General features: G+C 47.7%; 2 long non-coding RNA genes across 2 annotated transcripts; one reads left to right on the top strand and one right to left on the bottom strand.

Annotated features, from left to right (window-relative positions):
• Window positions 1-1,070: 1,070 nt before the first annotated feature.
• On the bottom strand, window positions 1,071-20,449 carry LOC110151008 (uncharacterized). Its single transcript, XR_002317924.2, has 3 exons — window positions 20,365-20,449; window positions 14,072-14,205; window positions 1,071-1,308 (listed from the first exon to the last, which is right to left on the bottom strand). It is a non-coding gene; the product is annotated as an uncharacterized lncRNA (long non-coding RNA).
• LOC110151013 (uncharacterized) lies at window positions 3,937-4,863 on the top strand. The gene is made up of 3 exons (XR_002317926.2): window positions 3,937-4,236; window positions 4,350-4,410; window positions 4,490-4,863. It is a non-coding gene; the product is annotated as an uncharacterized lncRNA (long non-coding RNA).
• Window positions 20,450-20,607: the final 158 nt, after the last annotated feature.

Here is a 20,607-nt window from a genome sequence, read left to right as displayed (position 1 = left end):
CACTGTGTGAGGTTATCCTGTTCCTTTATTTCTTTACTTGTTTATTATCTTCTGCACTAAACAGAGGGCAAAAAAATCATATTAACTTGGCTCACTGTTATATTCCCAGTGCCTGACACATGTGTGTGAGTTACTCGCTCAGTCATGTCTGGTTTGTGAACCCATGGAGTATATAGCCCACCAGGCTCCTCTGTCCATGGCAAGAATACTGGAGTGGATTGCCGTTCCCTTCCCTTAGCCAGGGAATCTTCCTGACCCTGGGATCAAACCTGGGTCTCCTGCATTACAGGCAGATTCTTTACAGTTTAAGCCACCAGGAAAGTAGCTGGTATATAGCAGATATTTTAAAAAAACAAACTTTTTTTTTCTGGTGTAGATGAACATATCAAGTAGGCTTTGGAGGTGAGGTGCAGATCTGGTCACGTCTTTCCAGAATTTTGGAGGAGAGGAGACTTAAGAAACCCTCTAAACAAACCCCTGCTTCCTTGGTGGCTCAGTTGGTAAAGAATCTGTCTGCAATGCAGGAGACCTAGGCTAGATCCCTGGCTTGGGAAAAACCCCTGGAGGAGGGCTTGGCAACCCACTCCAGTATTCTTGCCTGGAGGATTCCCATGGACAAAGAAGCCTAGGAGGCTGCAGTCTATGGGGTCACAAAGAGTGGGACACGAGTGAGTGACTAAGCACACTAGTTGGGGGGGGCAGACCCTGTGTACACAGCACACCCTTGTAGAAGACAGTGATGGGGCCAAGTCTCAGGGTTGAAAGGAAGAGCCTGGAGTCTGACTCATCTTCTTATTACAAAGCCCACCCCTCTGCAAAAGAAATGGAAGATGGGACAATGAAAGGCAATGCATGATTCTGAATTGGATCCTGGCTTGAGAAGAAATGCCGTTAAGACAGGACTGGCGATAGCTAGCTAGCAGGAAGCTGCTGTATAAGGGAGCTCAGCTCTGTGCTCTGTAATGACTTAGAGCGGTGGGACGGGAAGGGGTAAGGGAGGGTCAAGAGGAAAGGGCTGTATGTATACACATGGCTGGCTGATTCACATTGTGGTAAAGCAGAAACTAACACAACATTGTAAAGCAATTATATTAATTAAAAAATAACACACAGGACTGGGACGACTGGTGATACTGGAATGTGGACTTTGGATTAAGCAGTGGTGTTGTAACAGCTTTAACTTTTTGGTTGGGATCACTGCATTAAGTTATGTAGTAGAGTTGATCTTGGGGAATGTGTGCTCAAGTATTTAGGATGAAGGAGCAGTTGTGTCTGCAGCTTACATGAGTGGAACAGAGGCAAATATATCTGTAGAGAAAAAGACAAAGAGAAAGTCAGTCAGTCAGTTCAGTTGCTCAGTCGTGTCTGACTCTTTGTGACCCCGTGAACCACAGCATGCCAGGCCTCCCTGTCCATCACCAACTCACGGAGTCCAGCCAAACCCATGTCGGTGATGCCATCCAACCATCTCATCCTCTGTCGTCCCCTTCTCCTGCCCTCAACCTTCCCCAGCATCAGGGTCTTTTCCAATGAGTCAGCTCTTCGCATCAGGTGGCCAAAGTATTGGAGCTTCACCATCAGTCCTTCCAATGAACACCCAGGACTGATCTCCTTTAGGATGGACTGGTTCGATCTCCTTGCAGTCCAAGGGACTCTCAAGAGTCTTCTCCAACACTATTCAAAAGCATCAATTCTTCTGCATTCAGCTTTCTTTATAGTCCAACTCTCACATCCATACATGACCACTGGAAAAACCATAGCCTTGACTAGATGGACCTTTGTTGGCAAAGTAATGTCTCTGTTTTTTAATATGCTGTCTAGGTTGATCTTAACTTTTCTTCCAAGGAGTAAGCGTCTTTTAATTTCATGGCTGCAATCACCATCTGCAGTGATTTTGGAGCCCAGAAAAATAAAGTCAGCCACTGTTTCCACTGTTCCCCCATCTATTTGCCATGAAGTGATAGGACCAGATGCCATGAAAGTAAACGTGGCCAAATGTTAATAATGGGTGGATTAATCCAGGTAAAGATGATATGAGAGTTCATTGCACTATTCTTGCAACTTTCCCGTGGGTTTGAATTTCTTTTTAAAAAATAAAAAAAAAAAAATTTTTTTTAAAGAGGAGAACAAATAAATGAGGTAGCCACCCCCAGACTTCTTTCCTGTTTCTTCCTCTTCCTTTCATGGCAGGCTCCCTGCTCCTCCTTTGGAGCTGGGAAGTCAGAGCTGTCCTCCACGTGGGAGGCAGAATGGAAGAATTAAGGCAGAGTGTTTCAGCTGCACTCCCACAAGTCATGTAGCTGACAGTGAACTTGTTGTGTATCTACTATGTGTCAGAATTCCCTTCTGCATCCATCCTTATGTTTTTTGTTTGAATGCTTTATTTTTGGCTGTGCTGGATTTTTGCTGCTGTGCGGGCTTTTCTCAGCTTTTCTCAGTTGTGGTGAGCAGGGGCTACTCTCTAGTTGCAGTGCTTGGGCTTCTCATTGCAGTGGTTTCTCTGGTTGCAGGGCATAGGCTCTAGGGTACTCAGGCTTCGGTAGTAGTGGTGCTCAGGCTCAGTAGATGCAGCTCCCGGGTTCTAGAGCACAGGCTCAATAGTTGTGCCTGGGCTTACGTGCTCTGCAGCATGTGGGATCTTCCCAGATCAGGGATCAAACCTGTGTCTCCTGCATTGGCAGGCAGAACTCTTTACCACTGAGCCACCAGGGGAGCCCTATCCCTATGGGTTTGACGGAACTTTTCCCCAGTGTATGGATGGGGCTAACCCTTGGTTTGGCACTTTGTTGACAAACACTAAGTGCCTTATCTGATGCCCCTGAATTCACAGGTGATTTCCAGGTAGCTCACTTGTGAGCTCAGATTCCACCCAATGAGCAGCTCCGTCAGGGGACGTTCACACTAGGGACAGCACAAGCCAGGACAGAAGTCCCTCTGTTGTCACACACAGTACTTCTAAGCATAGTTACGTCTTCATGTCTTCCTCCCTAAAGGTAGGGTTGGTTGCTGAATTCATGTATGTGTCCCCATTCTCTAATACAAGAAAAGTCTGTTGAGTCAGTAAGTGAGTGGAATGTCTTGGAAAATGATCATAGCTACACTATTGGGAACCTTATCATGTTCAGACATGATTTCTAGTGCTATGCCAAGCTGCACTGGAGCCTGAGGCAAGAGGAGAAATCAGTAATGCTGATCATGTCTTTATTTAAAGTTAGGTATTTTGTTCATTGTGGATTTTTTGCATTAATTTTTATTTCATAAAACACTGGATTGCTGAGGGATTTTTGTAGCCCCTTAAGTTTTGCATCTGAGGCCACTGGCTCCCTCACCCTAGCCCCAGTCCTGATTATTTATTTCCAACATATAATCTACAAGCATATCATTAATTCCTCATCTCAGTGCTCTGAGAAGGTACTACCATCATTGTCATTTCACAACTGAGGAAACTGAAGCACGAAGAGGTTTGATTGTACCAGAATACCCACAGCAAGGAGGAGAAAAATCTTGAGTTTGAAGCCAAATTCGTGTGTGTTTTGTCTCAGAGCCAGCTCAGGAAAGCAAAATAATAAACTAAAGTTATGAGTTTGGTTTTGAATCAAGGAATAAAAAGATCTAGGCTTGCAACTAAGAGTTTGCATGCCTCAACTAAAGAACCCACATGCTGAGCTAAGACCAGGAGCAGCCAAATAAATATCTATATATATTTAAAGAATCCTAGCAAGTTATTAAAAAAAAAATCTCGGCTTTAATTTCACCTCAGCCCCAGCCTCCTCTGAGCCCTATAGTCCCACAGACTGCAGTTTCCTTATCTGGAACTGGACTTAAATGTTCTGCCCTGTGCACTAGTTTTCTCTCTCCTGATTCAGCAATAGCACAAGCTGGGAATGGGAACAAGTAGGTACAGACCAGGGTTCCTGAGTTGACAGGGAGTTCAGAGACCTAGGAGGGGGTTGGGCCCTCGGGGAAGACCCTGGGGAACACAATGACTGCCCCTTTCCCCTCCTGAAAACCTCTAACCCAGGTTTTGGGCAGATGCCAGACTTTTATTCTGAAGCCGAGGCCACAACCTATGAGGTAATCTTTGGAGTTGCATTCGAGGCGGAGTGTCATTGGCAGGTTGGCAAAGCCCCTCCCCCAGGTTCCCGGCGCCCCGCCTTCCCTGAAGCTCATAAAAGCACAGGTCCCCCGCCTAGGCATCCACTGGACACCTGCAACTGCCTACAGGACTGAAAGCAGGTGAGGCACACAGGGCTGGATGAAGCTGCGTGGGGGGAGGGGGTGGTCTGAGGGACGCGGGTTCCTGTGAATGGGGCTGGTTTGCAGGTCAGGTCATGACATTTTCCTAATAGGTGACGAAGACTGCGAAGTTTGACGGTCTGGAAAGCAGAGGCCAGCCGTGCTATCTGGGAGGTAAGTTCTGGAAACATTCCACGAGGTGGGGTGCAGGTATGAGTCCTAGTTAAGACCTCTCCGTGTCTCCCCTACCTAGCGCCGGAAAGCGCGCCTGGAAGAAGAGTGGAGGGGGAAAAACTGTACTGGTTCCCAAGAGGGAGAAGAACAGAGGGGACTGGAGTGACCTGGGGATGACAGGAAAGCAAATCAAGTTTCTTCAGCACCGAGGCGGGGGACAGCTCTCCGACGACCACGGAAGGAAATTGCTATTTATTTCAGCACCGAGACTCCGGACAGCGCCGCTCGGGGTCCAGGAAGCGAGCCACAAGCTGTTTCAGCACCAGAGCTCCGGACAGCTCCTAGGGATATCGGGGCCGACTTCATTTCAGAACCAGGACGCTGGATAGCTTCCCTGGTACTGGGAAGCCCTTGTACTCACAAGTCACAAGGGGGCGGGGCGGGGCGGTGGGGGTGGTACAGAGGGTGGTCTGAAGTGTCTGACATTTCTGGAGACTTGTTCTTCATTTAATGAATCTCTCAACGAATTATTTTTCAAACAAGCAGGTGAGATAAAAGTGCACACACACAAAAATCTAATCTCCAACAGGTGAGACGGCCAATCGGTAATACGGGGGATGGCGGGGGGGGGGGGGGGCAGACGCCTGCCAACATGACATTAGTGTCCTCTTTCCAGACTTCTGTGAGAAGCATAGTGCCAAGCGTTTTACATACATTATATCTTGCCTTATTTGGCCCTGGGACATGAGTTTTTGTTACACTCAGGTGACAGCTGAGGAAACTGAGACCCAAAGAGGGGCAGGGATGTAACAAGCCCAAGAGTGAAGCTGCAAGTCAACCCCACAGCTTCCCAACTCCAAATTCCATGTTTCCAATATAGCTGGGTGGGAGTTGGGCCCCTGGGGATCAGACCCTGCCTCTCTCCAGGAAGACCAGGAATGGATACCAGGAGACAGTGGAGAACAGGTGTCATGGCTTAGCTCAGGTGAGGGGAGATAACTCAGTGGGAATCTAAAACATGGGGCAGACGGTGGCGAAGAAGACTGGAGTGGTTGTGGTCTAGTGCTGTGTGGAAGACTAGTGATTTTGTTGTTCTGATGTACTATGACAACAAGTCACAGCTTCCTCATAGCGTGGACTCCCATCGACCTCCTCCCAAGATGAACAAGGAAGTGTTGGGGGTGGGGACTCAGGGAGGAATCACTTCCACCCAGGGGTTGGGCTGACTAATACCATGGAACAAGGGCAGGGGAGGGAACAATATAGGGGGCATGCACCCCAAGAACATATGGCGATGTATGCTGTTGGTCATGTCCCTCAGATGCACCCCACAGGCCTGGAAATACAAAACACCTGACTCTGAGTCCAGGGCTCTTAACCATCTCATTTCACCTTCCTCGGGGATCAATGAGGGAATGGCATTTGAAGGCCTCCCTAGGTTAGGGTTTTACAGAGACTTCTCAATAAAAGTTCTGAGGAGTGATTTTTTTTTTCCCTCCCAACCCTGCCATCAGTTCCATAGACCAATTACAGAAACACGTACAAACTTGTGTCTAGTAGGTGGGTTGTGGCATCACTGAAGCTCACGCCCAATTCTCTCTGCACCCCCCTCCCAACAATTAAGTCACAGACACAACATCCAACTCAGGTCAGTCTCAGAACAGCATTCACCTTTGCTCTGCACCTCCCCCGCCACCCAGAGTGCCCCGGGGCTCATTCTGCCTCTTCATCCAAGCCTCATTTCATCAAGGGAATCTTTCTTTGTTGTATGACCACTCCCTATGTCCAGTCTACATTATACATTCTCACAGACCAGGGGAAGCTTCCACCAGCACTTGGTCTAATTGTTTTTGTGCTAGCTATTTACAGAACTGTCCCCCAACAACACTGTGAGCTCCATGAGGGCAGAGACTGTGCTTGTATGTTCAGTGCTGCGTCCCTGGTACCCAGTCCAGGGTCTCGTACACAGCAGGTGCTCAATAAACACATTTGTTGACTCAGTAAAGGCATCTGGGAATAAACCAATACACCCATCAATAAATGAATTGATGGTTTTGGAACACACATGAAGACCCCACTTCTTTCTGGTCTCCCCTGAAGAGATACCAGAGGGTGATGGCTGCAGCAGGTGTTTATTGGGAAGAATAATTAAATTTGTGGACACTCAAGGGCCAGCCAGCCAACTAATAGCCCCAGGAGAAAGCCAGGCTCGTTTAATTAGCAATTACAAGGCATTGATTCCTCATTAGCTCTGGCAACCCCGTCTCCCTCCTCAGCCCCAGACGAATGAAATCTTTCTCTTTCCCAGGAGTACTGCCTCAGTGGGTCCATTAACAAGCAGAGAAAATAGGATTACAAGATATCTAAACGCCAGAGGCTCTTCATGAATGGGGAGGGGAGAGAGAATTCAATATCTGGGTTAAGGCTAATTGTGAGAGACTTTCTGGTATATTTAGAATTCTTCTCTGGGAATGAGAGAGCTTTCAGATATGAAAAGGCACCCGGAGACCGCCCTTTAGGGACCCCAGTGAAAGAGAAGGTTCTGCCCTTGTATTTCTAAGAATACCTATCCCTGGGTGTCTCTCCATCACTCCAAATTAATAATGTCAAGCTAAATGCCCAATCCACCCAATTCCCAACTTGCCCCTCCCTCCAGGCCCCCATCATGCGGCAGGCTCTCCACATCCCAGAGACCCTCCATCTCCCATATTCCCCAAGGAAAGTCATTTTCATCATATCTGTCCTCTTCTCCAGCCCCCTATCTCCATCACTACCTGGGCATCTCATAGTCTCTTCCTTCTTCCCTCAACACACACACACAGCCACTTCATTCCCCATATACAGTAAGGGGTCTTTCTAGATCAAAAATCTGACCATGTCCCACCCTTGAAAGAGTTAACTCTTTCAAGACTCCCATCACCTTCAGGATAAGATTCAAATATCCTCACAAGTGACTTACATGATCTGGCCCCTCCTTGCTGAGAGTAGTAGCCTATCATTTCCCACCAGGTATACTCAACAACTGGCCTGCCCACTATCACCTCTTGCTTGAATTCTCCAATTTTAACGTGAGGATGATTTCCCGAGGGAACTCACCAAGAATGCACCTTCCCAGGATCCTCTCAGTTTCAATAAGCCAGGGGGTGGGATAAGTCAAGGAACCTGCATTTTGAGCAGCTTCCCTGTTGATTCTTATTTAGGGGAATCCTTCCTTTGATTAAAAAAAAAAAAAAAAGCCCCCACTAGTCTTGGGGCTTCCCTGGTGGCCCAGTGGTTAAGATCCCACACTTTTACTGCAGGGGATGTGGGTTCAATCCCTGGTCTGGGAAATAAGATTCCATATTCTGTGGAATGGCACAAAAAAACAAACAAAAAACCACTAACCTTTTCTTTCTTCCAATGACCACTGGGTTGGGGGGGAAACCCCAGTTAATCTCACCAGTTTCATCTTTGTAGTCCTCCTATGTCCAGCTCTGTGCTAGCATCTAATAAGTATTCAGTTGAGATGTTAATGTATGAAACCCTGTCACATTCATCAGACACAAAAGCGGGGGGGCCACATGTATCTACAAAGATAAGCCATCACCCATATGTACCTATAAAGGTGTCCATCCATCACCAGAGGTGCTGTGAACATAGGAACTGAAGGTACAACCCATGGAGCCATCTTACTATATGTCATCAGTGTCCAGTTAGCTTAATTTGGAAAATCCATGAAAGTAGAACCTGAGACAAGTTTGGTTTATTTGGAAGGTAGTCCCAAGAAAGCAGACACAAAGAAATCAGAGTGAGGCAAAGAAGGAGGAGACACCAATATACAGGAAGACAGTGGAGTTCTTCTAACAAAATGAAAGTTTATTTTCTTCCCTTTGACTCATCAGTTTAATGCCTAGGTCTACATAGAAGGGAAAAGAATATTTCCAGAGAGCAAATCTCACAAAAACAGTCATGACAGCTTTGTTGGGAATAGCTAAAAACTAACTACTGGCAAATGGATAGACAAACTGTGGCAAAGCCACACCATGAGATACCTCTCGGGGTGCGGGGGGGAAGGAACAAATTGATGATACAGGCAGCAGCCCAGATGACTAAAAGTCATGCGGAACAAAAGAAGCTGGACACAAAAGGATACATACTGCATGATTCCATTTATATGACATTTAAGAACTGGCAGGGAATTCCCTGGCAGTCCAGTGATTAAGACTCCCTGCTCCCACTGCAGGGGACACGGGTTTCATCCCTGGTCAGGGCAGTAGATGCCACATGCCACAACTAAGAGTTCACATGCTGCAAGGAAGATCAAAGATCCTGAGTGCTGCAACTAGCACCCAGTGCGGCCAAATAAATAAATACATAAATATTTTAAAAAGAGAAAGTGACTCCTTCCACAGGGTCTTTCAGAAAAAATAATTTATTGTTCTCTGATGGGCTTCCCTGGTGGCTCAGACAGTAAAGAATCCGCCTGCAGTGTGGGAGACCTGGGTTTGATCCCTGGGTTGGGAAGATCCCCTGGAGAAGGGATGGCAACCCACTCCAGTATTCTTGCCAGGAGAATCCCCATGGACAGAGGAGCCTGGCGGGCTACAGTCCACGGGGTCGCACAGAGTCGGACACGACTGAGCAGCCGAGAACACTGATGGGACCAGAAGCCTTTCCAAGGCTTGGGGCAGGGCGGCAAAGGATGCTGAGCAGGGACACTGGGCAAGCCTCTCTCAGCCTCAGCTTCCCTGTCTGTGAAATGGAGTGATTACAGCTTCTTTCTTCAAACTGTTATAAAGATCAAGGAGATAGTGTGTGTAAGTGCATGGCACCATGGACTCAGGAAATGATCCTGAGGAAATAATGATGCTGATAAAAGTATAAAGAGGGACAAACAACGGTTTGATAGACAAGAAAAAAGGAAGAAAAGGAGGGAGGAAAAAGGAAGGAAGAAAGGAAGGGAGAGAGGGAGAAGGAAGGGAGGGAGGAAAGAAAAGGGAGGGAGAGAGGAAAGAAGGAAGAGCGACAGACCCATTTCTCAGGTCCTGGACAGGGACTGATCCAGTTCTTCTTGAGAAACTACCTAAGTCCACACCTGAATCACTTCCCGTATCAGCTCTCATACTCAAGGGCCACCGCACACCTGCTCTGATTGTCCCATTGTCTTGGAACTAAGGGCAACCACGGACAGCCTCACTGTCTTGGAACTCAAAAAATCACTCAAGTTAGTCAACCCCAGGAGGCCCAGGAAACCTAGCTAACCCCACCACATGGCCTACAGAAGCTGCCTCCTACAGCTTCAGCTTGCTGTCCCCCAGTTCCCCAGGACAAGCCCTGTAGCCTCTTGTTTGGAGCTTCAAGTAACATAAGAAGCCGTTCTTCCATCTGAGTGTCACCGTGTCTGTCACACAATCAAAAAAATCTTTAAATCCTGGGACTTCCCTGGTGGTCCCATGGTTAAGACTCCATGCTTCCAATGCAGGGGGCCTAGGTTTAATGCCTGGTCAGGAAACTAGATCCCAGATGCCACAACTAAGACCTAGTGCAGCCAAATAAATAAATTTTTTAAATCTTTAAATCTTATAAAATAAATACACATAAAAAATTTTCAACTTTTTGTTTTGTTATGGTTGTTTTGGCCATGCCACACAGCTTGTGGGATGGGATCTTTTCCAGGGATTGAACCTGAGCCCTCAGCAGTGAAGACAGAGTCCTAACTCCTGGACCACAGGGAAATTCCCTATTTCAGCCATTTTAAAGTGACAATTCAGTGGCATTTGGTACATTTACAAAGATCCAGAGCCAGCACCACTACCTACTTCCAGAACATTCTATCACCCTAAAAGGAACCCCATTCCCATTAAGCAGTCACTCCCCATTTCCCTCTCCCCACAGCCCCTGGCAACCATCCGTTTCCTGTCCCTGAGGACTTATCTGTTCTGGACATTTCATATAAATGACATCATACACCATGTGGTCTGTGGTGTGTGGCTTCTTTCACTGAACATAATTTTTTCAAGGTAGTGTGTATCAGTGTTCCTTACTTTTTCAAGGCTGAGTATTATTCCATGATGTGAATATACTATATTTTTTTCATCAAGACATTGTTTTGACAACTTTAACTACATTACCTCCTATGAGGTTGTGGTTGTTCAGTTGCATGGGGGAGTTTGCCAAGGCACCAATAAGGTCACACCACATGTGGTCTCCAGTCAGCGCTGGAAACGGGGCGGGGGGCTGGGAGGTTGAGGGCAGAACTCGGATGCTTCATCATCTAGGGGCTGCTGTTCAGAGGGTGGTCGCCTCCCACCAGGGAGGGTGGGGGTCGGCCAGAGAGAGCGCCGATTATATCCTGTACCTTAATGGGTCCTTCAAAAGAGAGTGGCTTCAGTTTCCATGACAACAGGCAGGCAGCATCACAAGGAGATGGCTGAGTTTCCTCCCCCAACTCACAGCTGGCTCGGGAACCTGTTCCCTCCCATCGCTGCCTTTTTGGATCCCAGCTGGTGCTCAGCCCAGCCCAGAGAGGGCAGCTGTGTGGGTGGTCAGTGCTCACACCCACAGGTGTGCTCAGAGCGCCCTCTCTCTGGCCCAGCCCCAATGCGGTGAGGGAGGGATTGACGCAAACAGCACCCACCAGGCACACGTGCAAAGCAAAGCAGAAGGAGCCAGGCACGGGGAGTGGGGGGTCCCAGGGGCCTCCAGTCACCGGAGCTTTCCCAGACACGCATCTAGCCAACAGAGGGGATGGAGAAAGCTTTGAGGTAGAAGTGGTAAACAGGGCTGGGGACAAGGTAAGACTTTTTAACTGACAGTGACCACCCAGGTTACAGAATTTGCTCCTCAGGGCAGAAAAGGGATATTCTGACAGACCCCAGAGTACAGGTTGGGCTTCTCTGGTGGCTCAGTGGTAAAGAACCCTCCTGCCAATGCAGGCAACATGTGTTTGAGCCCTGGGTCAGGAAGATCCCCTGGAGAAGGAAATGGCTACCCACTCCAGTATTCTTGCCTGGAAAATTCCATGGACAGAGGGGCCTGGAGAGTCACAGTCCATGGGTTCACAAAGAGTGGACTCGACTGCGCAGTCTGAGCACAAAAAGTTACAAACAAGGCAAGGTTGGCTTAACACCTGAAAACCAATCAAAATAATTCACTATATGAACAACTAAAAGAAAAACCACATGATCATTTCAGTAAGTGCAGAGAAAGCACTTGATGAAATCTAACATCTATTCTTGATTTTTCTTAAGTTTCAGGAATCTAGTCATAGAGGGGAAGTTTCTCACCCTAATAAAGGATACCTATGAAAACCTGTAGCAAACAGCATCTTCTCTGGAAGGAAGAAGAAAAACTGCCTTTATTTGTGGAGGACATGATTGTGCATTTTAAATATGCCTAGTTTCTTGTATGTAAACTTTACTTAGTAAAGCTGTTTTTTAATATTCATTTTTATTTGACTGTGAAGATCTTTGATCTTTGTTGTGGCATGTGGGACCTAGTTCCCTGACCAGGGATCAAACCCAGCCCCCGCCCCACTCCCTGTATTGGTAATGTGGAGTCTTAGCCACCAGACCACCAGGGAAGTCCCGGCAAAACTGTTTTTGTTTTTTTTAAACAGAGACACAGGAAAACAGTATGGTGACGTTTCCAAACGTTAAATATAGAATTACTATATGATCCCACAATTCCACCCTTTCGTCTATACCCCCAAAGAATTAAAACCAGGAATTCAAATTCTTATACACAAGTATTCATTGCAGCACTAGTCACAGCAGACAAAATGTGGAAATGACCCAAATGTCCATCAGTGGATGAATGGATAAACACAATGTGGTCCATCTACACCATGGACTATTACTGAGCCGGGATGAAAAAGAAAGACCAATGACATTTGCTACAATGTAGACGAACCTTGAAAACAGGATGCTCAGTTAGAGAAGCCAGGCACAGAAGGCCACACAGTGCGTGAGTCCATGTATACGAAATGTCCAGAACAGGGAAATCCACAGATGCACAGAGTGGGTTGGCGGAAAGAGGGTGCAGAGTGACTGCTAATGGGATGTGGCTGTCTTTGAGGCTGATGAAAATATTTTGAAATGAGATAAAAATGACAGCTGCAGAACACAGTAAACATACTAAATGCATTTAATACACTTTAATTAATGTTAGGGAATGGCATTTACAGTTCAGACTTCTGCAATTTAAAAAAACAGACATTTCATCATAGGCAGCTAGGAAAGTAGTATGGATGATATTGGTTTATTACTCAGAGATGTCTTATCTTGAGGGGAAAATGAAGAGGATTTTGTTGAAATGTGCTTTGGATAGATGTCTTTAACTCTGAGTCTCATTCACTGTGTTACAAAAAGGCCCCATTGTGTGATTAATTCTGGGGCTTTTAAGGAGAAGTGACCCCTCACCTTTGGCAACAAATGTCCCTGAACTTCTATCTTGTGGGTATGGGGTGATTCTATGAGGTACTGAATGAATGCATTCCTATAGGCTCAGTCGCGTCAGTTGTGTCTGATTCTTTGTGGCCCTTTGGACTGTAGCCTGCTAGGCTCCTCTGTCCACGGGGATTCTCCCACAAAGAGTGCTGCAGTGGGTGGCCATGCCCTCCTCCAGGGGGTCTCCCCAGACCAGGGAGTGGACCTGCAGTAGCAGGTGGGTTCTTTCCCACTGAGCCACCTGTGAAGCCCCTCTATCCCTTAACGAGGGCAAGCCTTATCAACTTCCCAGCAAACAGAACAGGGTGGAAGTGATGCTAGGTGACTTCTGAGGCTGTGCGCTTCCTCTATCTGCAAATACAGTCACGTTAGGGGTTCGTGTTTCCCTGGTGACTCAGACGGTGAAGAGATCTGCCTGCAATTCAGAAGACCTGGGTTCGATCCCTAGGTACTCTAGTATTCTTGTCTGGAGAATTCCAAGGACACAGGAGCCTGACAGGCTATAGTCCATGGGGTTGCAAAGAGTTGGACACAACTGAGTGACTAACATTTTCACTTTCACTTTCAGGGGTTAGGGCTTCAATGTAAGAATTTGGAGAGGACCCATTCGGTCCCCAGCAGACACTAGGCTTGAGGTAGTTTGTTAAGACGAAATGGACAACTTGAGTGATCTGGAACACTACTTCATTCACTCTACCTGAAAAACCCTGTCCGTGAATGAAGCCTCTCTCCATGTCCTCATTCCCTCTCCAGTCAGCTACAATCTAGGGGTGTTCAGGGCTCCTGCAACCAAACCACACCCCCTGACTCAAGTTCTCTCCCTCCACCAGATTCCTGGCTCCTGAGAACACTGTGTCTCGCTCAATGCAGCATCCCAGCTTCCAGCACCTGGCCCACTGCGCAGTAAGTGCTTAGAATATAAATCAGCACGGCTGAATGAATGAATGAAAGACATAACCCCTCAGGCTGTGAGAGACGACATCAATCTATCTATTCCTTCGGGGGAGAGAGGCACGTTGAGGCTGCCTCTTAGAAACTAAATTGTGGCATCTTAACTGATGAACAGGCAGTGCCCCCAAGAGGGAGCAGACAGTAAACAAACTCTCAGGAGGGAACTCTGTGATCCGCTCAGTAATTACAGACAGGCAAATTAAAGCCACAAGCTACATGTAATGCTTTTCCAGTTATTACCGCACATCAAACTATTTCAAAATGTACAGGCTTAGAACACTCACTTGTGTATATCTCTCGGACATTTATGTATCTCAGGTCAGGATTCTGGGCAGATTCAGCATCTGTGGCCTGTGGGTGGGGTCAGGTGGATGGCTGGTCTGGAAGGTCCTAGATGATCTCCTAGATGGGCGACATCCTAAAGGGAAAGGGTTGGAAGGCAGGGATCAGTGGGGACAGCAGACCAGAGGGTCTACATGCGCCTTCAGCATGATGGTCTTTGGGTGGCTGACTTCTTTCCTGGCAGCTGAATTCTCAGACTCGGTACCTCAAGAGAACTGGGGGGAGCTGGTGACCTTTTGTGTCCGAGCCTCAGAAATCCCAGCGCCGGGACTTCCCTGGTGGCCCAGTGGTTAGGATCCCAAGTTTCCAATGCAGGGGACGTGGGGCTGATCCCTGGTCGGGGAACTAAGATACCACATGCACCACGTGGCCATGCCAAAAAATTAAACAATAAAATAGATAAGCAACACAGACCTACTGCATAGCTCAGAGAACTAAAAAAGAAAAAGAAAGAAAAGGAGAAAAAAAGAAGAAATCCCAGTGCCACTTCTGCTTTCTTGTAGAGGTCGAGGCAGGCATGTGTCCACCTACATTAAAGGGGAGCAGACACTGACCTCACCTCTCAATGGGAAAAGGGTCAGTGACTGTGGGGGGTCACATTTCAGAAGTGCCACAAACACCTACTGAAGTAGCAAGGAAGGAGGAGGGGGAAGGAGTGGGGCTTCAGGAAAAATCAGCCCTCCAACACCTTGACCTTGGACTTCCAGCCTCCAGAAGGTGATACAATAAACAACCTGTTACTTAAGGTGCCCACTCTGTCTTAGTCAGTTTGGGCTGATAAAATACCACAGACCCCTATTATAAACAATAGAAATCTATTTTTCACGGGAAAACTGTGAAGTCCAAAATCAGGGTGCCAGCACAGTCCAGTAAGGGCTCCCTTCCTGGGTCTTCTCGCTGTGTCCTCACTGGGCAAAGGGGGAAGATCAATCTCTATGACCCCTTTATAAGGGAAATCATCCCACTAGGGGGCTTCCCTGGTGCCTCAGTGGTAAAAAACCGCCTACCAATACAGGAGTCAGGGCTTCAATCTCTGGGACGGGAAGATCCCCTGGAGAAGGGGATGGCAACCCACTCCAGTATTTTTGCCTGGGAAATGCCATTGACAGAGGAGCCTGGTGGGCTACAGTCTATGGGGTCGCAAAGAATCAGACATGACTGAGCAAGTAAACAACAACAAATTCCCATTAGGGAGCGCTCCACCCTCACGACCTCATTCCCAGAGACGCCACATCCTAATACTATCAACTTTGGGGGCTAGCATGTGAATCTGTGGATGGACGGAGGCACAAAACTCAGCCCTTAACACACGCCTACACATGAACACAGTTATTTAATTTCATACCAGCCTCTCCCTCCTTGAACCAGATTCCAGAGAGAAGTTGGGGGGGGGGGGGGGTTGTGTATTTTTCTCCCAGTTGTGTCCCAGCTCCTAAAACAATGCTAAACCGACTGGCAACCTCATGAAATATTTATGGAATTGAATGAGGACGCCTCATCTTTGGCATTGCTATCTTGGGGGTCTCTCATATTATTTTCCCTATGTTCCTGAACGTTTAAAATATTTTCTCATTAGAAAGATTTTAAAGCGCCCTATGATGAAAGCCCCCCAGCTGGGGTTTGGCCCGCCCCAGAGGTCCCCGCGGCTTCCTTGCTTCTCCGCGCAGGTGGTCCGGCCGTGGGCCCGCATCGGCTGCCGCGATTAGGCGGCGCGGGATGGAAAGCGCGCAGCTGCTGGCGCCCCGCGGTGCGCACCTGGCGGGACGCCCGGGATGTGCCCGCGCATGGGGGCCTGGACGTTTGCAGCCTCCCGGGCCTGGCGCGGGGACAGGCGCTGGGAGAACGGGCTCCCCGGATGCAGAGGGGTGAGACAAGGGGCCGCCACCTGGGTGGGCCAACGCCGTTGCCAAACAGCGGCCCCCACCGTGCCTCCCTCCCTGGAAGCCTGCTGGGCGGCAGAAACAGTGGAGTTGGCCAAACAGGTTTGGGTTTTCTGCCACGTGGTATGGATGACCACGAGCGAACTTTTTGGCCAACCCCAATGCATCAGAAGGAGGAGGTTAGATCCTGCCGGGGCCAGGAAACATTAGCAAGGACGGTTGTTGTTTATTCCTTAAGTCATGCCCAACCCTTTGCCACCCCACGAACTATAGCTCGCCAGGTCCCTCTTGTCCATTGGATTTCCCAAGCAAGAATACTGGGAGTGAGTTGCCATTTTCTTCTCCAGGGGAATCTTCCCTACCCAGGGATCTAACCCAAGTCTCCTGCATTGGCAGGCAGATTCTTTACCCCTGAGCCACCTGGGAAGCCCTAGGCAGGGTGGAGGTGTGGTTAAAATGGGCTTCCTGGAGTGACCTCTTTATTCACTGCCACTCAGATTTATTGAGCGCCTACTGTGTGCTGCTAGAAACTGGGACACAGCAGTGAACACAAACAACCAAACTTCCTGACTTGTCTGGACTGGCATGGTAAGCAGGCAGACTGATACACACCATAAATATGCAAATGATACAGGACCTTAGGTAGCAAACTGAAATGTGCTGTGGGAAACGAAATAGAATGAGGTGGGACTTCCCGGGCAGGGCAGGGGGCTGGGGTGGGGGTGGGGGGCGCCAGTTCCATTCCTGGTCAGGGAACTAAGACCCCACATAGAGGCCAAAAAATAATAAAAACAGAGCAAAGTCGGGGGCCTGGGAGGAGGGTTGCTGAGACTGTAGATACTCCTATCAATGGTTTTGAGCTACCCAGTGGAGATACAGAGTAGAAAACTGGAAGGAGGTGGGCAGGTCCACACCACTGTGTGGTATTTCTGCCAAGCAGATTCAGAGGCATAAGTCACCTTGAAAGATAGGCAACTTTCAAAATACTCAGTGAACAATTAGGAGGTGATGAGTTTTTGAGTGTCACCTTTGTTTTTTATTGGGCTTCCCTTGTGGCTCAGCTGCCTGCAACTCGGGAGACCTGGGTTCAATCCCTGGGTTGGGAAGATCCCCTGGAGAAGGGAAAGGCTACCCACTCCAGTATTCTGGCCTGGGGTTGCAAGGAGTTGGACACGACTGAGCAACCTTCACTTTTGTTTTTATATGCTTTCTTAAGTGTTAAATCTCTGTTTTAATGTTCAATACTGGGTGGGTTTAATCTCTGGTTGTCAAAAATTTTGACAATTTAACAGCTCTTTTTTTTTTTTTTTTTGGCTGTACCGGGTCTTAGTTGGGGCATGCAGGATCTTTGTTGCTGCATGTGGGATCTAGTTCCCTGAGCAGGGATCAAACCTGGGCCCCCTGTATTGGGAGTGCAGAGTCTTAGCCACTGAACCACCAGGAAAGTCCCCGGTGCACTTAGAAAGGGATAAAGGGACCGGAGCTCTCTTTCTTTCTCTCTCCTCTACATGAGAACACTGTGAGAAGGTGTCTACAAGCCAGGAAGAGAGTCTTTACCAGAAATCTAATCAGGCTGGCATCCTAACCCTCAACTTCTAGCCTCCAAAACTGTAAGAAATACATGTTCGTTGTTTAAGCCACTGTGATGGTTAATTGTGTTGATTGTGTGTATGTGTGTGTGTTTGGCAGCATTACACAGCATTCAGAACTTCCCCAGCCAGGGACTGAACCCATGCCCCACCGCAGTGGAAGTTAACCACTGGACCACCAGGGAAGTCCGTACATGTCAACTTGACTGAGCTAAGAGATGCCTAGGAAGCAGGTAAAACATTATTTCTGGGTGTGTTTGTGAGGATGTTTCTGGAAGAGGTTAGTTAGCATTTGATTCATCCAATTCAAGGAGGGCAGGAATAGAACAAGGAAGTGGAGGAAGGGTTAATTCTTTTTCTTCTTGAGCGGGGACATCCATATTTCCTGTCCTCAGACGTCAGAGCTCCTGGGTTTCAGGGCTTCGGACTCAGTCTGAGTTACACCATCAGCTTTGCTGGTTCTCCAGCTTACAGATGGAAGATCACAGAGCTTCTCAGACTCCATAGCCACACGAGTTCAGGGGCTGTATTAGTCAGGAATCTCCAGAGAAACTGGAGAAGAAAAGTTCCCAGGGACCCTGCAGGGCCCTTCCCAAATACAAAGCCCCTTTGTGTCCCCTGCCTCGTCTGTAGAAAAGCTGAAGTCTCCTGGGCCTCCCTGAGTCACAAAAGAGCAGGCTCAGGCAGTCACAGAGTAGGACATTAGAGGCACAGTCTCAGTGTCCAAGGAAAGAATGAGATTAACACCGTTGCTCATAATAATCTATATCTTTGTGAGTATTAGGATAATTATAGCTTGCTCTGCCCACATGTGTAAGCAGGCAACTAAAACTGTTGGCAAATACATGCTACAGACCCGTGTCAACATCTTCCTCTCTGAAAACACAGCGCTCTATTGTCAGCACGAAGAAGTTATGGGAGATGGACCTCTGCCCCTAATCTCACAGAGTGGAATGATGTCTGACAAGTGGCGATTTGTAAGCATCTCATTTGCCTCTTTCCTGTTTATCTATTTCTGTTCCCCTTAAACCTTAATCATAAAAATGAGATCACTGGGTAGCATTCCTGACTTCTGCTTTACAGAATGTATACAATGGCCTTGCCTAACCTGTTGATTCCTTTCCTGGATTAAAAGGTGTTAAGAATGAAGGATTAAAGAACTACTGGCTCTCTACTCCCAGCTTCCCCATAGCAAATCTGCAGGCGGACCATGAACGCAAGACAGCATCCAAAGAAAGATCAGGAGGGACTTCCCTGGTGGTGCAGTGGTTAAGACTCCACACTGCCAATGCAGGAGGTGCTGGTTCAATCCCAGGTCTGGAAACTAAGATCTCAGACACAGGCAGTGTGGCCAAAGGGTTTGGAAAAAAAGACTACTTTTTTTTTTTTTTAAACTAAAAAAAAAAGATCAGGAGAAGTCAGTGGTCAGCACACAGTGGAAAAAGGATGAAGAATCTTGGCTCCTACCATAATGATTAATTGAGACTCCCCTCTTTTTCCCTTTAAAAATTGTCGTGGCTGAGCAGAATCTGCAGAGCTGGGCTCTAGACATAAGTTAAACTTCTTCCCAAACTGCTGGCTTTTCTCAATAAACCATCTTTCCTTTCTACTGACACTTGCCACTAGATTATTGGCTTTTGAGTGGCCAGCAGCCAAATCCTGAGTTTGGTAATGTAATATGTGTGTGTATGTGTGTGTGTGTGTGTAGATATGAATATGGATATAATATGTATATAGCCATTGGTTTCCATTTCTCTGGAAAAGTGAAAGTCACTCAGTCGTGTCCAACTCTCTACAACCAGTAGACTGCAGCCCACCAGGCTCCTCTGTCCATGGAATTCTCCAGGCAAGAATACTGGAGTGGGCTGCCATTTCCTTCTCCAGTTTCTCTGGAGATTCCTAACTAATATAGCTACCCAGCCTGTGGTATTTATTACAATACCCTGAATTGGTCAAAACATAGTATTTCACTAAGATTCAGGGATCAGAATGACAATGGTGCCAGGGAGGACACCCACTAAGCCTTAGGTCAAGGAATCATCCAGCAAGACCTGAAGTCTCAGCTGAGACCTGAAGAAGGCCCACGGAGTAGCCAAGTGAAGAAGGTATGGAACAGTATTCCAAGCAGAGGGAACAGCACACACAAAAGTCGGGAGTGTAGAGAACAGCATGCATTTCTTGAACATTCCTGGACATGGCAACTTCCTAATTTTTCCCATTATCCTCAATAACCCTGGGGCAGGCAGCAGCAAAATGGAAGTCAAACAGTGCTGGAGGTAAGGGTCTGTTTTTGAGTGTGGGGTTCGGCCTTCACAGGGTTGTCCACCTGAGCAGTCATCTGGGACCCCTCACTCAGAAGGGCCTGATGCTTGTTTAATGCCCTGCTGTCTTTGTTGGGGAAATTTTAATCACTTTTGGACAAGGGGCTCTACATTTTCCATTTGAACTGGGCCTTGCAAATTATCACCGAGTCAATGCACATGAGTTTGAGCAAACTCTAGGAGACAGGGACAGAGAAGCTGCTGGTGGGCTGCAGTCCATGGGGTCGCAAAGAGTTGGACACGACTGAGCGACTGAACAACATTGAGGATGCTGAGGGGTGAATGAAGGAAAACTAAATTTTTAATAGGGTATTAATGAGTAAGTAAATAAATATATGTGTGTGAATGAACGAACAAATGAATGAGAAATGAACAAGCGCCCAGGGCACGGACTCTTAGGGCCACCTGTACTTTCTGCTCTCCAAATCTACCCACTCCGACTCACTTTCCTGCCTCTCCTGAGCGCCCCCTGCCAGTGAGAGGTTTAGCCTCGCGAAGCCCAAATCGGACCACTCGCCTGGCTTCGCCTTCGTTCTCGCTTCTGGTTGGCTCCAAGTCGCTCGCCCTGCCTTTTATGGAATGTAGTCCTCTGGCTGGCGTCAGCGTTTCCTGTCGGCTCAGGCACTGACAGCCACAGGAAGTACATAGCCAAACTTCCCTGGGTCCCACAAGCCATTGCGATAGCATT

This window comes from Odocoileus virginianus, chromosome 3, assembly GCF_023699985.2.
Source record: "Odocoileus virginianus isolate 20LAN1187 ecotype Illinois chromosome 3, Ovbor_1.2, whole genome shotgun sequence".
Lineage (NCBI taxonomy): Eukaryota > Metazoa > Chordata > Mammalia > Artiodactyla > Cervidae > Odocoileus > Odocoileus virginianus.
Note: the sequence above shows the minus strand (reverse complement) of the source record. Positions and strands in the feature narration are given on the sequence as shown.